A 17,013-nucleotide genomic window follows, 5' to 3' on the forward strand; every position below is an offset into this window, starting at 1 on the left:
GCGGAGCTTGCAGTGAGCCGAGATCAAGCCACTGCACTCCAGCCTGGGCGACAGAGCGAGACTCCATCTCAAAAAAAAAAAAAAAAGCAACAAAAAAAGTCCGTTAACTCCAGCCCAGTCCCAGGTACCTGGTAGCCCTTAGAGAACACTCGCAGAAAGAGCTGGATGGCTTTAGGTGGTGAGAAATGCAGCCACTTGGTGCCATGGAGGGGCCATGCTGGCAGGCCAGCAGTCACCTTCATGGGTCTAGACAGAACCACCTGCTAAGCTAGGAAAGACTGGGGGAAGAAGTTACCAGCAACCAGGGCAGGATGAGAGCTCAGGCCTCCTGAGACACCTTTCAGGCCAGAGTCCTCTCCAGAAATACCTATTTGATTCGCTTTAGAAGTAACATGAACTAGGACCAGGCTTGCAACAAGATTCACTGCCTAGGCCTATGCTATATTCAGGGAGACAGAGGCAAGGGGAATTAGTCTGAAGTTTCCATGAAAATTTTCTTAATCTGGTTCTTTTGACTTCCCACCAACTGCACCTCTTTTTGAAGTCTAGAGAGTCATGTTCATCTCAACCTTGACATGTTATGCTTGTTCTCAGGTGCACTGGGGGCCACAACAGAAGGAAACTGCCATACTGCTTCCACCTGAAGCAGAAAATGTCTTCCTGGACTTTCTCCTTTATTATGTGATTACCTCTGTTAGGTCAGCCTGCCTGTGGACAAACTGATGCAGGGCGTGTGTGCACATGCGCAAATTCGTGTGACCACACCTGGGGCCCAGGGCATGGACTGAGAGGCCCCAAGACAGAGCCGTCGTGGGTCTCCCTGCATGCCAGGGTTGGCACTCCAGAAGGTGACAATGCTCACTTCACTATGGCAGCGTCCTGCCTTCGACTCTCGCAGAGCAATGTTCTGAGAGAGATCTGTGAGCTCCTTCCATTGGGAGCCTGCTCTGGTGGACACAGAATGCGCTGGAGCCTGCATATAAATTATAAGTAAAACAGCTGCTTGAACTACCTTTCCTAGACATTTATTTATGCCATTGACAACTGCCTTCCTAAGAATGGTATCTGCTTTATGTGGAGACTGCAGGCATCAACCAGACCCTGCCATTCCTTGGCCACACAACCTCCGGGGAGCAGACTACCAAAACCAGGTTGGAGGCCTGGCCCAGAGAAAGGCTTTTGTCATGTGAACAGATCAAGATGCCCCCCACCCCAACTCAGGGCAGCTCATCTCATGGCAACGAGGCAGCGAGAACAAAATAACTGGCCAAGTGACAGCAGCTACACGAGAGAGGTCAACATGGAACATGGTTCTTGGGGGATGGGTGAGAGGTTTCCTACTGAGAGAAGGGCTGGGCAGAATTGGGTGATACAGCATAGAGGGACAGAAGTGGGAAGGGCATTCCCGGTGGGAAGCAGAGCTTGAACAAAGGCAGGGTGTGGTCTGAAGAGCATGTAGGTGACTGGGGTTGGGGGAGGGGGTGACGATGATTGCCAGGTAAGACGGTCAAGGCAGGCAATGGCCGAACACAGAGGGCTCTGGCCGGTGTTCTTAAGCAATGGAGAAACCGAGGAGAGACTGGAGAGAGTTCACTGACCTCTGCCGGGGAAGGCAGGCCCTGGAGTGGACAGGCAGATGCTTGGTGATGGCCAAAGAGGGAAGGGAGAACAGAGTATAAATGCTTCACTGAGAAACAAGTCAGGATTCTCCAAATGGCTCCCAGGGCTGCTGGGACCTGGACGGGGCTTCCACAGGGGCCCTGCTGACACATGCAGCCCTCCCTGACTAAAGACTAGCCGATGAAGCAAGCCAGAGCCTGCAAATTCTAGCAAAAAATTCCTTCCCAACTCCCAACCAGCGGACAGCGGACACCCTGAAGGCTACTCCCTGCAGTGCCTACCTCAGGGGAAGGAGCGGCAGACACCTGCCCTGGGTAAGGGCAGAGAAGGAAAAGCAGAAAGGGCTCTTCTTTCCCCACACTGGGCTAGTGGGGCAAGACCCCCAGCCACAAAGACGACTCCTTTCCACAGGGGTTCTGTTAACCCGAACCACCTGGCAGAAGCAGGCGGGGACTACGGGAAAGTGTCCAGCCTTTGGGAGGAGTGCTTTGCAAATACCATGCCCTTTCTCAGCTCTCAAGCAAGGTCAAACAGCTGCCACCACCCTCCTGGAGCCCCAGAGACATTCAAGTGCCTCAGCAAAGGCCAAGTTATTCATTAATAAATGAGAAAACATCCAACTATCTAAATGACTTTTAAAAATGCCCAGCAATCTGGTGGGTGGGGGGCAGCACTAGCTCTGCAGACAGCATGAGGTTAAAAAGGACCCCAGCCTGGGATGCTGTGCAAAGAGCAGGGGCTCAAAAAAGATAAAGATCCACATCTGTGGCAGGAGCAGGTGAACAAATGAACAGGCCACACAAGTGGGGGAGATAAGGTGTACCTCAGCCTTCCTGACAAAGAGTGATTCATAAATAGGACAATGGGCATTCATGGGAAGGAAAATCGCTTTTGGTGACACTGGCCTGAATCACAAGATAAGGCCCTTTGCTGCCCGGGATAGTGGAGGGAAGCGCAGACCACTTGAAGCTCACCCCTACCTGAGAGACTCAAAGAGCCTCAGACCTGGAGGGCTCGCAGGATCACCCATTCTAGGTCCTCAATTTAACCCATGGGAAAACCTGGGAAATGGCAGTCGGGGAAAAGGAAAAGATTTGTCCAAAGTCACAGAACCCATCAGCGGTAGCTGCAAGTCTGGATCCAGGTCGTCCTAATGCCTGGCCCTCGTTCTCGCCAAGGAGACGAGAGAGAGGCTATCAAGACTGGAAGAGTGGCGCTGAGTTTCTAAAGAGCTCTGATTCTACCCGCCTCTCCTGCGCTCCCCACACAGTTCAGACCTGGCCCCATGTGCTCAGATGCGGCCACAGCCAGCCCAAGTCCAAGCCTAGGCCCTGCTGGACACTCAGTAGGAAAGCAGGCAAGGCCCTAGGTGCACAGCCTCCCCAGGAATTTAGAGACACTTCGCTCACCCTGAGACCTTTAAATCAGACTCAATGCCTCACCACCCCCACTCCCCACTCCATACCCTTCCCAAATCTTGCCATCTTCTCCCTCCTTCCCAATCCCTAGTCTCCTCTACCACCTCCTTAGCTCCCCACCACAACCAAGCCCCCAGCCATTCCCCTCCACCCCTGCCTGCCAGCCAGCCTTCCCCTCTACTCTGGAGAATACAGCTGCCTCCTGCATTTTTCCCTCTCTTTCTCCAACCTATCTCCCCTAAGTCTCTCTTCATCTTATCAATCCACATTCCTGGCCTCCTCTTCAAAGATACTGGTCAGACCACACTGCACCTCTGCTCAAAGCTCTCACTGGGTCTCCACACCCCCAGGACAACAGCCATTCATCTCGACCTCACATCTGCTCTGTCCAGAACACTCTTACACCCCACATTTTGTCTCAAATCCTGAAATATCTACTCTGATAACCCCCAAGAAAACACACCATCTGGCCAGTCCTAAAGGCCAGGCCAAAGGCCACCTCCTCAAAGCAGCCTTTTAAGATTCCCAGGCAAAAGAATCCTCTGGGCCTACCCAGTGCATATCAGGGTCTGACCATAGGCCCAGGGCACAGGCCTGTGGCCATTCCTATTCACATGTAGGCTTTACTACCCCTTCCCTTCAAGAACCTCTCAGCACGGGGCATCTCCTAGCGCACCTCAAGGCCTAGCCCAGAGCCTGGGCTAGACAACCTTCAGAAATGCTACCAATTTAACTGCTACCCTCTCCACCAACTCCAGAAGAGTAAACCTCAGGAACGCTGATGGCTGGAGGGCAGGAGAGTCATGGTCTGGGCTGGGGCCCTCCCCATAGCCTATCTGCCTATTAATGGAGGTACTCCCCCATTTCTCACCCCTGCCCACATCTCCACGCCTAGACCTTGCACTCCTGCCGTCACCTCCTCCCACAGCCTTCAGCAGGAAGAAGCCTTTGAGGCAGGATTTCAGCGGGTCTCAAATACAGCCCTGCTCAGGACAGTCTGACTGACCTGTTTCCTAATGTTTGAAATCCTTTTTATCAGGGACAAAACTGTTACAAATAAAATTAGAGCTGTGCAGGGTTGTTATTGTTTCTTCCTTAAATGTTCAACAAGACTTCAGTGAAGCAATCTTGGCCTGAAGTTTTATTTGGGAAAATATTTGTTATAGGACTGTATAGATTTTCTATTTCTTCTCCAGTCAGTGTTATTAATTCACGTCTTTAAAGATGTCTGTTTCACCTAAGTTATTGAATTTACTGGCACAAAGTGACTTATATTGTTCTCTTAATAGCCTAATGTCTGTAAGATCTGTAGTGATGGTTCACTGATATTGATAATTTGTGTCATTTTTCTTTATCAGACCAGCTAGAGGTTTATCAATTTTGGGACGTGCCTCCATCTCATCTCCTCAGACTCGGTGTTTCAACAATGGCTTTGCTCCTCAGTCACCTCTCTCTGGAAGGATCCCTCAGTGGATGAGTACACCTGCCCCTGGATGGCACATGAAGCGTGGGGGCAGAATCAATCTACATTGCTGTCTGAATGTAGTACCACTGCTAGAAGCAGGTCAATCAACAACCAGGCCTACAGGAGGAGGGAGGAAGAAGAGAGGCTGCTCTATGTCCTCCTGTTGCCCCTTCCCACCCACAGTAAGATGAAGATCTCTTTCCTTGCACCCCTCAGTCTCCTTTGTGGGCCAGGTCTACCTTGGGCACAAAGATAAAATAAGAACCCTATCCTCAAGAATCTCAAGTCTACTCAAAGGATCAGACTTAGAAAATGTAACTCTGTGCCATGAGTAGTGAGGAAAGCTTTACTAAATATCTTGTACACTTAGGGAATTAGCAAGGGATAGGTGTTGTCGGGGAAGGAAGTAATCCTTAAACTCAATTCTAAATGTCCACTGGGGGATTATGAGGCAGCTAAAGAAGGCAGAGCATTCCTGGGAGTGGTAACTGCCTACAAAGACATGAGAGCGGAGCAAGAGCACTGTCACAGCCTACAGAGCAGGCCCACATGGCTGGCCCAGCCTCACCTGATGCTGTCAGGGGCAGGGCTCAAAGGGCATTCCTCCAGCACCGTGGGAGGGCTGAGCCCAGCATGAGGGCCGACACCCTGAACGGGCACTGTGGTAGCCTACAAGATGTGTCATGGGAGGAACGGGGAAGACCAGAAGTCAGGTGAGATCCTCCACTCCCAGCCTGGACCTGCCCCAGCCTGCTGCTGTCTGTGTGTCTGTGTTTGGGAGGGGGGTTAAAGTTAAAATGAGGGCTGGGAACTGTCACTGGGGGCGGGTGTACCGAAGCAGGAGGACTTGAGTTCAGGGAATAAGGAATAAGCCCCTCCCTCTTCCTAAGACTTCCCAAGGACTCAAACTTTTAGGAGCTGCTGCCTAGAGCTCTCCCTTCCAGAAGGAAATAAGAGAAGCAGGAAAGGGTTAAGAGAGAGACATTCAACTTCTCATCTAGGGTCTTCCCACCCTTCTTTAGCTTCCTGAAGAAGCTAGAGACTCAACAGGAACTCATGGGTACAGAAACACTTCCCAATCCCCAGGTGATATGCCCCATTAGCTCTGAGTACGCCTGCTATAATGTCCACGGGAAACTGCCCTCTGTTCAAAAGTTAAAGAGAAAATAAGACCTCGAAATCCTAGCCCCCTAAGAAGAGGCCAAACTGGCCCCACTTTGAGCCTTTCCAGTTCTGATTTGGGCCCAGGGTGGGGAAAAAATCAAAAGAGATGGGCACATAGTGCCTGAAGGTGACAGGAAGAGACAGACAATGCTGGGGCAAACTTGGCAGGCTCCCCAGTGTCACCTTGTGCCCATCCTCAGGGCCACTGCAGCCCCATGCTGGGGTGGAGGGACTTCCTGTCGGGTGAGGCCGTGGTGGGAGCTGTGTTCCAAGGGCACTTAGCGGGTAGGGCAGTCACCCGGAGTCTGACTCACCCTGAAGATGGAGTGATAAGAAGTGAGCTGAACACCACCATGCCTGGGACCAGAAACTGCACAGATCTCTACTGCCCAGAGACTGGGAGGGGGAAAGGGGGAGAGACTCTGCTTCTCCTGGGCAGGCTGAGATCTCGTCAGGCTGCAGAGCTCCTCACTCTGGGTCCCCTGCACTCAATGTGCTGCTAGGATGACTTGGTCCGAGCATCCACTCTATCTGCTGACCAGACCAAGAGTTCCTAGAGGGCAGACGTTTGTTGTACCAGTTTGCACCCACAGGCCTGACACCAACTACAGCAGGCACAGCACCGTGGTAGAGCACGTGCACAGGAGCGGGGAAATCCCAGCTCCATTTCATCTTGGCTGTGTGACCTTGGGCAAGTTATACAACCTGTCTGGCCTCAGTTTCCTCATCTACAAAAATGAGGATAATCATACTGACATCATATCACTATTACAAGGAAATGATGAAGGAGAAAAGTCTGCAGCTTAGGGAGACGAAGCAGTCGAGCCTGAAGAACAGGGAGAATCAGGCCAGGGCAGGAAGGAAAGGGCTGCAGAAAAGCCAGCGGGGCACAGGCCCAGAACGGTGTGCCTCTGCAGAGGTCATGGTAAGTTTCCATGCCCATCATCCTTATCAGATGTTCTCAGCAATCCTGTAAGCAGACAGGGCAGTGTTGTAATACCTGCTTCCCAAGACATTAGAAGATGACGTCAGATGATCTGTGCAGTGTAGACAGATCTGATTCCCCATTCAGTGCTTCACCAAGAGTCAGCAGGAGCAGGTGGTGACTACCATCCAAGAGGCTGGGATTAGCTAAGAGCCACTGCTCTCCTGTGGGTTCATGTGTTCCCTAAAGGCTTCTGAGCAGAGCAAGAACAAAGCGCTGAGCAGGAGGCTGGGAGAACAGCGAGGCTAGAGATAAGGACTGGAGATAAGGACGGGAACTAGGTCAACAGTGGTGGACTAGAACAAGGAGGTGCCTCAACGCTGTGGGGAGACAGGGAGGAGCAGAAACAACTGAGGTTCTGCTGGTGACTCACTGGGGGAAGGAAGGCGCCTTTGACAAAAAGGTGGTGGCACTTAGGGGACAAAGAGAAAGGGTGCGGCAGCCTTCAGGCATTCTAACGGTGAGGCTTGACACCCAAGGCCTGACGAAGGTTGGTGCCAAGGGATAGCGCCTGTCAAGGTGCCCTCAGCGGTGGAAAGGAGGGCCCGCTCCACTCAGAAGAGAGGCACGCTGGGCCCCACCATCCATATGGCACCTCAAGGCCCAGGCCACAGCATGCCCAGTGCAGCTCCTCGCCAGGCCCGTCACACGGCCCTGCCCAGATATCCTCCATGTGTCTGTCAGGAGTGTGGGGAGCCAGCCCAAGTCAACTCTGATCGTATTCTTGCTGCAAGTGCTCAAGGGAGGCACTACAGAGCTCCTCCAGCAGACTTTATTAGTCGACAAATACTGACTGGCTCCCCTGTGCCAGATACTCCATGCTGGGTACTGAGGAGGAAGAGGAACGAGTAGGCACCTAGTGCCCACAGAGCAGGGCAGGGATTCTTATCCTCGGTGCACAGATTCCAGAGGTCAATGACCAGACAGAAACACAGGCAAGTGTGAGAAGGTGAATCTTAGTGGATGAGAAATCTGGAGCTCTTCAGATTCTCAAGGGGGTGGTGACCCACAGGGGAAAAGGGAAGGTGTCAACAGCCAGGGAACGCAGTGTTTTTTTGGGTGGCATTAAGAGGTGTCTACAGAGGCTTTCCAAAGGAAGTGTCACCTTAAAGGATGAGTGAGAGTGGGGACAGAGGGACGGAGGGGGAAGAGAGCAGAGGGAACAACCAGAACCATTAGTATGCAAAAGGCCCCTCCCACTGCCCTGAGACTTCACCCACACTGGCCCCAGCAGGAAATAGCCTCTTGAAAGGTCACACAGAGGGCAGGGCAAAGACCAGTCTCTTCCCCTTCCTTCATATGCAGCCAGACTGGACGAGTTCCTCTGGGAAGTCTGGCCTGGCTCCAAACTCCCTCCAGGGTCCTCCCTGTAGGGGCACTGTGGTATGCAGGAAGCCCAGCCTGCAGCCCTGGACTGGGCAGGTGGTGGGAACATCAGGACACACTGCTTACCAGTGGTGGGACCTCCCTGAGGCTCTGTCTCCTCCCCTGTCAAAGTGGGGCTGGCACTACTTTAACAGGGGCATGTGAGGATTATACAAGGCAACTTGGGTCCACCACGTGGTACAGGGTCCCGTATGACCCTGCACCATGAAAAACTGCCTGCTGGCCGGGCACAGTGGCTCACGCCTGTAATCCCGGCACTTTGGGAGGCCAAGGCAGGTGGATCATAAGGTCAGGAGTTCGAGACCAGCCTGGCCAATATGGTGAAAACCTGTCTTTACTAAAACTACAAAAATTAGCCGGGCATGGCGGCGGGTGCCTGTAGTCCCAGCTACTCGGGAGGCTGAGGCAGGAGAATTGCTTGAACCCAGAGGTAGTGGTTGCAGTGAGCCAAGATTGCGCTACCGCGCTCCAGCCTGGGTGACAGAGTGAGACTCCATCTCAAAAAAAAAAAAGAAAAGAAAAAAAAACTGCCTGCTGACATCTTGCAGTGTTCCAAGTCCTGCTGTCCATCAGCGATGGGCCTAATTCGAATCCTGGTTCTTGCTGCATCCCTCTTAGGGAACCTGATGTTCCTTCTGTTCTCACCCACCCCTTGCCCTGACACGAAAACCAAGAAAGCACTTAACAAGAACCCAGGACCCAGCACCCAGGGCCCAGATCCATGCTGGGAAACAGAAGGCCTATTAGTATTAGACCAACCAGAAGAGAAATTGATCTACATTTGCATTTTTTTGAGATAGGGTCTCGCTCTGTTGTCCAGCTGTCCAGGCTGGAATGCAGTGGTGCAATCAGAGCTTACCACAGCCTGAAATTCCAAGGCTCAAGTAAACCTCCCACCTCAGCCTCCTGCACAGGAGTAGCTAGGACTACAGGAGCATGCCACCATGCACAGCTTTTTTTTTTTTTTTTTGGGGTAGAGACAGGGTCTAACTATATTGCCAAGGTTGGTTTCAAGCTCCTGGGCTCAAGTAATCCTCCTGCCTTGGCCTCCCAAAGTGCTGGATTATAGGCATGAGCCACATGCCCAGCCCATTTTTTAAAATGTAACAACATTCATGTGAATGGAGCACATTATCCTTTTCTGAAAGTGCTACTTTTTTTTGGCTAAGTCTCTGTATATGCTAAACTTTTTTAAAAGTGAGGCCCAAATGGAAATAACCTGTGTCCATAAATGGATGAACGAGTAAGAAAATTTAGTATATACACACAATGAAATACTATTCAGGCTTCAAAAAAAAAAAGAGGAAATCCTGTCATTTGCAACAACATGGACGAATCTGGGGAACATTATGCTAAGCGAAACAAGCCAGGCTCAGAAAGACAAATACTGCATGATCTCACTTACAACATGTGGAATCTAAAACAGTAGAACTGGCCAGCCACAGTGGCTCACACCTGTAATCCCAGCATTTTGGGAGGCCGAGGCGGGTCCCAACTACCCAGGAGGCTGAGGTGGGAGGATCAACCAAGGCCAGGAGGTCAAGGCTGCAGTGAGCTGTAACTGAACTACTGCACTCCAGCCTTGGCAACAGAGTGAGACTCGTATCTCAAAAAAATTAAAATAAAAAAATAAAAAGTAGAACTCACCGAAACAGAGACTAGATGGGTGGTTACAGAGGCTGGAGTTGCAGGGGAGGTGGAGAAAGTGAAGATGTTGGTCAAAGGACACAAAGTTCCAGTTAGGCAGGAGGAGTGTGTTTAAGGGAGCTACTGCACAGCATGGTGATCGGTTAATAATAATGTATATTCAAAATTGCTGAGCCTAGATTTTAAAGTCTCACCACAAAAAATGTTAAATCAGCTTGATTTAATCTTTCTACAATGTATATATACGTTGAAACATCACATTGTACACCATAAATATACAGCTATTATTTATCAATTAACAATTTTTAAAAAATCATTTTAGGGCTGGGCACGGTGGCTCAAGCCTGTAATCCCAGCACTTTGGGAAGCCGAGGCGGGTGGATCACGAGGTCAGGAGATCAAGACCATCCTGGCTAACACAGTGAAACCCCGTCTCTACTAAAAATACAGAAAATTAGCCGGGCGTGGTGGCGGGTGCCTGCAGTCCCAGCTACTCGGGAGGCTGAGGCAGGAGAATGGCGTGAACTAGGGAGGAGGAGCTTGCAGTGAGCCAAGATTGTGCCAATGCACTCCAGCCCGGGCGACAGAGCGAGACTCCGTCTCAAAAAAAAAAAAAATATATATATATATATATATATATTATTTTTTTTTAATGAGGATCAAATTAAGAATGATCTATCTGCTATCTGATTCCTTTAGGGTTGTCAAGCGGCCCCAGGCTACAAGAACAGGCACCACCCATCTGTGAAGTTTCCCCACAGAATCCTTAGTTCTGACCCCACCACAAAACTCGGTGGGTGGGTTTCAGCACATTCTCCTGTGTGGGCCAAAGGTCATGACCACTTTTAGCAGAAAGGTGTTCTTCCCGTGCCTTCTAATGATAACCATCCCAGACATATGATTCTACCTTTATTTCCCCACATGAGATTTTGTTTGACATCTGTCTTCCTTCCTAGACTGGAAGCTCTCAGAGGCCTCTCCATCACTGCTCACAGCACCTGGCACTAAGAGCAGCTGGACCAATAGTAAAGGAACCACCTGGGGAGGCAGGAGGTACATGCTAACTTCCCATGTTACAGGAACTTCTGTTGTGTGAGCCTTCCAACAGCACCCACGTATTCGGTTATCACTAGCCTTGTTGCACAGATGCAAGAACTGAGGCTGGACCAGGTGTGTGCATGTCATACCTAATACTCTTTCCATTGGGTAGAGCACAAGTTTTGGGAAATAAACAGAAGCCCAGCTCCCCGCTGCCACATCCTCAGTTCTTTCTACCACACATGCTGCTTGTTTATCCTTTAGTTGTCTGTTCTATCCTCTTTTCCAACAACTATCTGCACCTCTGCTTCTCTCCTGCAAAATGAAGACAAAAATCCCAACCCTGCCCACTTCTTGGGAGTGTGGTTTTAACTACGTTCCATAAAATTGGAAGATTTTCCATTAGAAGGTGAGCCCTGGGCAGTGCCGAACCCAAATGTCACTCTTCTCTGTTCTGCATGTCTTACAACGCTGTCAATTCTTTGGTAATAACAGTATGCCAGGCAACTGATTATTCCATTAATTAAACAGTAGTACTGATATTATCAAAAATAATCAATAATTAATCACTATGAAAATCTAATAAGGTCAGCACTCCTTTCTCCTACCACAGATGAGAAAAATGGAAGCCCAGGACAATTAAGTAACCCATCCAGAGTCACACAGCTAGAGGTTGCCAGGACACAAATGGCAGGGCAGGCTTCAAGCATAGGCTGATTCCCTCTAGAACCCCTGCCCTTTGCTCTTGTCCCACTCCTGTCCCTATCTTTCACATGCAAATGGTTTCAAGGGTGTCTAGGGCGCCTCCATCTGTCATCACATGACAGTTGACAGCTCTTCCTGGTGTCATTTCAGAGAGATACAATCAAACCCATCGAGAGCCCCAAATATGGTCATTTCTTGGCCAAGAACTCCAGTCTCAAAAGACATCACAAGGAAATAAAAGAGCAATGCATGCAGAGGTGTTTAGAGCTGTGTTTCTCACAGTAGGGAGAAGTGGAACTATGCAGTGAGCCCAACACCTGCAGGGCACAGTTATGCAGGCCAGCATTCATATGATGGGCCAGGGGAGGCATTAAAATAGCGAGGCAGCACTATGCAACAGACACACACACGAACGCCAGGGTAAGAGTCCTATATTACATACTCATGATTGCAACCATGGCAATACCATACATACAAATGGCCAAAGACTTCACGGATTCGCACTCAACCGTGGGTAGTATTTTTTCCATCTTCCTTAATTCTGCTGTCAAAATGACTTAATAATAAAAGTAACCAGAGGAACCTAGCTGACTATGGCTCACTATCTTGACTCATACCCTAAACAGATTCTCTTGACCCTCACCTGGCTAAATGGGGAAGCAGGAAACCATGGCTGGCACTCAGGCCTGACACAGCCTTGTCAATGCCTAATGACTTTTCTCAAGCTTGGAAAAAAAAAAAAAAAAAGTCCAGCTTTGCTGGTGCAGAAGAGGACAGATTGAGCCTGCACACACCAGCGTCCCTCTGCAGCCTGGGACTCTAACCACAGTAGCAAATGCAGCAGCCAATTGTAGACTAAGCCCTCTTAAATCAGGATAGACATCTCCATTACTGGGGGGCTAAAACTGTCGGTTAAGAAACTAACTGGTGGTGAGCAATGAAGTCACCTCCCCACCCACTCACCCTACCCCACCATTTCCCTTTTCTTGGAGGGGAAAAAAGCCTCCTTCACCACAAAGCAGAATTCACAACCACTAGGACTTCCTCACCATTCTAAGCTCACGAGGGGAGCAGCAGTGAACAAATCACAAAAGCAAATGATAAGGTCCATGCAGATTGGAAGACCCCTCCCCTGGTGGGAGACAGCTTCGTGTGGCACCCAGAAACCCCTTCCCCATTGCCTCACAGTGGACAGTCAGAGGAATCAGGCACAGGGGGCCCACCTGGTCAGTTCCAGGGACTGGAACAACCACCCAGACTCTCTGGTCCTGAGGACATGTGGCTGCTACCTGACCATCCCCAGATCTGTAAGGCCTGTAGAACAAAAGAAGGTGACCTTTCTCCACAAACTCTGGCTGGTAGATAGGATCCTTAGGCTGAGCCCAGGAGGGAAGAGGAGGAGAAAGCCCAACCACTATGTGTTCACTTTCGCTGGATCCAATAGAGACAGCAAGCAAGGACCTAAAAACCTCAGTGGGTGGCCCCTGTAAATGATACCCTTTCGCCTCCCACACACACCCTAGTCCCATGGGCCTGTTTACATCAATTCTGGGTCCCCTAAAACAGTTTCCTTGATAGCTGCCAACGGCCCTCACTCAAACCTGGCACCAGATGCATCAACCACTATAGCATCTATGTGACCTTTCACGTGGGTAGATTTGTTCTTAAAATGGGGTGGGTTAAGGGAATAAGAGCTACCATTTATTAAAAGAACAGGTATTTCCGCCGGGCACGGTGGCTCACGCCTGGTAATCCCAGCACTCTGGGAGGCTGAGGCGGGCAGATCACAAGGTTAGGAGTTCAAGACCAGCCTGGCCAACATGGTGAAACCCCGCCTCTACTAAAAATACAAAAATTAGCTGGGCATGGTGGCGGGCACCTGTAGTCCCAGCTACTCAGGAGGCTGAGCAGGAGAATCGCTTGAAACCAGAAGGAGGAGGTTGCAGTTGAGCCAAGACTGCGCCACTGCACTCCAGCCTGGGCAAAAGAGCGAAACTCCGTCTGAAAAAAAAAAAAAAAAGTTATTTCCCAACCAACCAATAGCCAACACCACAGCTGGGACATCAGTGTTCCTGGTATCCACGTCACACCACTGGCTTATTCAAAGCCTGTGACCAACTAAAATGCCCAGTTCTTTTCCAATGTTAACGGCTATCAAAGCACCCCTAGTCCATGCCTAAACTACAGATCGAAGAAACCTAACTGACTTCACAATCACCCAGTGAAGTTCTTCTTGCTGTTAGCATCGCCACAGCCTGCACTTTTTAAATAAACTCTTGGACTTGTCCTCGTGGGCAAGTCTGTTTTTCCCTGAGGAAAATCTCAGCCCATCCAACTCCCAAATCCATGTGCCTGCCTAGTTGCTTCTTCATTTGAATGTTTACGGAGTCTCTGAGTCTTATCATGGGGCAGACAAAAAGGTGACTAAAGCAAGATGGCTGCCCTCAGGGAAGTCAGGGGCAGGGAAGGGGGAAGCAGACAGTGAACAGATAACCACCCTATAGTGCATCCAAAGCCTGAATGCCACTGGGAATGAGAGAAGGTGGGACCCGAGAACACCTGGAGGGCCAAGTGGGCAGGCTGTCCAGGGAGAGAAGAGGGAAGATGCAGATTGAGCGGTCAGAGAGGGGAATGTCAGGGTCACTAGAAGGAGCGGGTGTGTCCAGGGAGAGAGTGGTGATATCCAAGGGCACTGGGGAAGTGGGATGGGCCTGCCTGATGGGCTACAGACTTTATCTCACAAGCACTGAGAAGCTGGAGGACAGGTAGAGAGGTGGCAACAATATGATTCGAGTATTTTATAAAGAGCATTTAGCAAAGGCCAGAAAGCAAAGGGGCCCCCGAAAAAACAAACTGGATGTGGGTTAGGAGAGCCACCTTCTCACCCCAAGGACAGCAGAAGAGCAGCTGTCTCTGAGTCTGTCGGGAGGAACAGTCCCTTCCAACTGCAAGCTGCCATGTGGTACTTGCTCATCTACTCACACTTCACTCTTGTGCACACCAGGGCCTCTGGCCCCAACCAATACCCCGGAATCAGGTATTATCACTGCATACAAATGACCAGGTTCAGAACAACTAAGAAACTTAACCAGTGGCTCAGGGCTAATAAAAGATAGGCCCACATTTAAACAGGGGCTTTCTGATTGCATCAGGCTTTTAAAATTCTCTCAAATAAACCGCCCCAAGGCTTAGGTCTGCTTTCTGCCTAACAGCCAGAGAAGTGTGATCACATCTATTCTTACACCAAATGAGAAAAGTAAGAAAACCACCAAACTGGTAGGGCTGCAGAGGCCTCAGATATGAGCTGATAGAGGATAAACTAGCAGCAGCCCAGGAAACTGTTATAAACAGCACCTGCCAAATCAGAATCTTCCACGGTAAGACCTGGGAATCTGAATGTTCAAAGAGCCCACCTACTCCTGGGTCACATCTCTAATACACGGCCCAGTTGAGGAGCCCCTGAGTGAGACCACATGCTGCCTCCTCTTCAAGAGGCTGACCTAGAAGAGAAAGCGGACTGCATGAGGCCACACTCAGCTGCTTGAGGGCTACTGTGGTCACCAAGGTGGGCTCTGGACATAGGGCAGGCAGGATAGGAAGAAACGCAAAGAAATCATTCATAAGGGGCTAGGCTCAGTAGCTCACGCCTCTAATCCCAACACCTTGGGAGGTTGAGACAGGAAGATTCCTTGAGCCCAGGAGTTCAAGACCAGTCTGGGAAACATGGTGAAACCCTGTCTCTACCACAAAAAAACACAAAGCCAGGAGTGGTAGTGTGCACCTGTAGTCCCAGCTACTTGGGGGGCTGAGGTGGGGGAATCATCTGAGCCCAGGAGGTCGAGGCTGCAGTGAGCCGAGATTGCACCACTGCACTCCAGCCTGGTTGACAGAGTGAAGAGTGAGTCCCTGTCACCACCACACCCACCCCCCCAAAATAAAAATCATTCATACAACGTAAATATCCGGAGGGCCACAGGAGATCCAGGTGAAGTGTGCAGCAAGAGAAGGGGAGAAGCCAGGGCCAGACCTCGGGTATCGACCTCAAGTAGACTGGTGTGTCCAATGCACCATGTTCCCAAGTTATTCTATGGGCTGCCCAGAGCCCGAGCTCCTCCCTTCACTTACGAAAGCTCCACCTTTAGTCTTGGGGGAGGAAGACCCTGCCCCTCACTACAGAAGCCAAAAGTGCCCCACTCACTTTCCCAGCCTGCCTTGAAGCAGGCAGGTAACTCTGGCCCTGTTGATCCAATATACCTATAAGAGACTCCAAATGGTGAGTTGTGACCTGCAGAGAGGTAGGGGTGGGGTGGCACAGACTTCTCTCTAGGGAAGCTGCAATAAGCTTTGATTCAAGATTGATTCCAAGGCACAGGGCAACAGGGCTAACTGTAGTATCTAGTACTCGAAGGCAGTAGCAGTTTCCTCATTGAGCCATTTTCCATTTTTCTTATGAAATGTTGGGCTTCTTTCAGGCTGTGTACCTCTAAGGCTGGCTCTCTTTCTTTTTAATTATTTTTTTTTTCTTTTACTCCTGGTAAGCTGTAAGTGGCTCGATTTCTAAAACAACAAGCACTTTGTATTCTTCTAAAATCAGCCAGAATGGATTTCTGTTGTTTGCAAATAAGTGCCTTGGCTACACATGGCCATTTATAGCAATAACCTAACAACGAAGTGTGTGGCAGGCCAGGTCTCACTAACGCAGGCCTCCATTACGTTTCAGTACTGACTGAGTAGCTAGGTTAAATATTAAAAGCTAGCCAGGGCGGCGGTGGCTCATGCCTGTAATCCCAGCACTTCGGGAGGCCGAGGCGGGTGGATCACCTGAAGTCAGGAGTTCGAGACCAGCCTGGCCAACATGGTGAAACGCTGTCTCTACTAAAAATACAAAAAATTAGCCGAGCGTGGTGGCGGGCGCCTGTAATCCCAGCTTCTCGGGAGGCTGAGGCAGGAGAATCACTTGAACCCAGGTGGAGGAGGTTGCAGTGAGCTGAGATTGTGCCACTGCACTCCAGCCTGGCCAACAGAGCGAGACTCCATCTCAAAAATAAAAAAGTAAAAAAAAAAATACACACACACACACACACACACACACACACATATATATATACATGTAAAGCTGATAGAACCAGTGCCCTTACACAAAGGCTAGAATGTAACAAAAGCCCACCAAGAGTTTGGCCTAGGCCTTTCCTGAGCCTTGAAGCATGACAAGATAATGAAGAATTCTTAACAGGATCTGTTTAGGATTAAATAAGTTTTATTGGCGGTCTGAAGAAACTCCCCAGGCCTCCACAAACAAGTTTATTGGGAGACTAAAAGGAACGCCCCAAACCTCCATGATTTAGCAGGAGACAAGATAAGGGTAATCACCCCAGCACCTGGACCCATTTATATTAAGTAAACTTACTGAGGGTCCAGAGGAAGGTCTTCAGGACTCAGATCTTAGTTACAGACTAGAAGTTAACCACTTAAGTTTTTAGATGAATGCACATTTACACACAGAGAGCTCAGAAGATATACAAGCTCTGGAAAACTTTGTAATTTGGAATTGGTCTGGTGATAATTTCCAGGCCTTCTCCCTGTAA

The 17,013-nt window shown here is 49.9% G+C and overlaps 1 protein-coding gene across 5 annotated transcripts in view; it reads right to left on the reverse strand.

The window, feature by feature from the left end:
* CCDC12 (coiled-coil domain containing 12) overlaps positions 1-17,013 on the reverse strand; it is a 65,150-nt gene that overhangs the window by 19,067 nt on the left and 29,070 nt on the right. The gene's annotated exons all lie outside the window — the stretch shown is intronic.

The sequence above is a fragment of the Gorilla gorilla genome, chromosome 2 (genome assembly GCF_029281585.2).
Source record: "Gorilla gorilla gorilla isolate KB3781 chromosome 2, NHGRI_mGorGor1-v2.1_pri, whole genome shotgun sequence".
In the NCBI taxonomy this organism is placed as follows: Eukaryota; Metazoa; Chordata; class Mammalia; order Primates; family Hominidae; genus Gorilla; species Gorilla gorilla.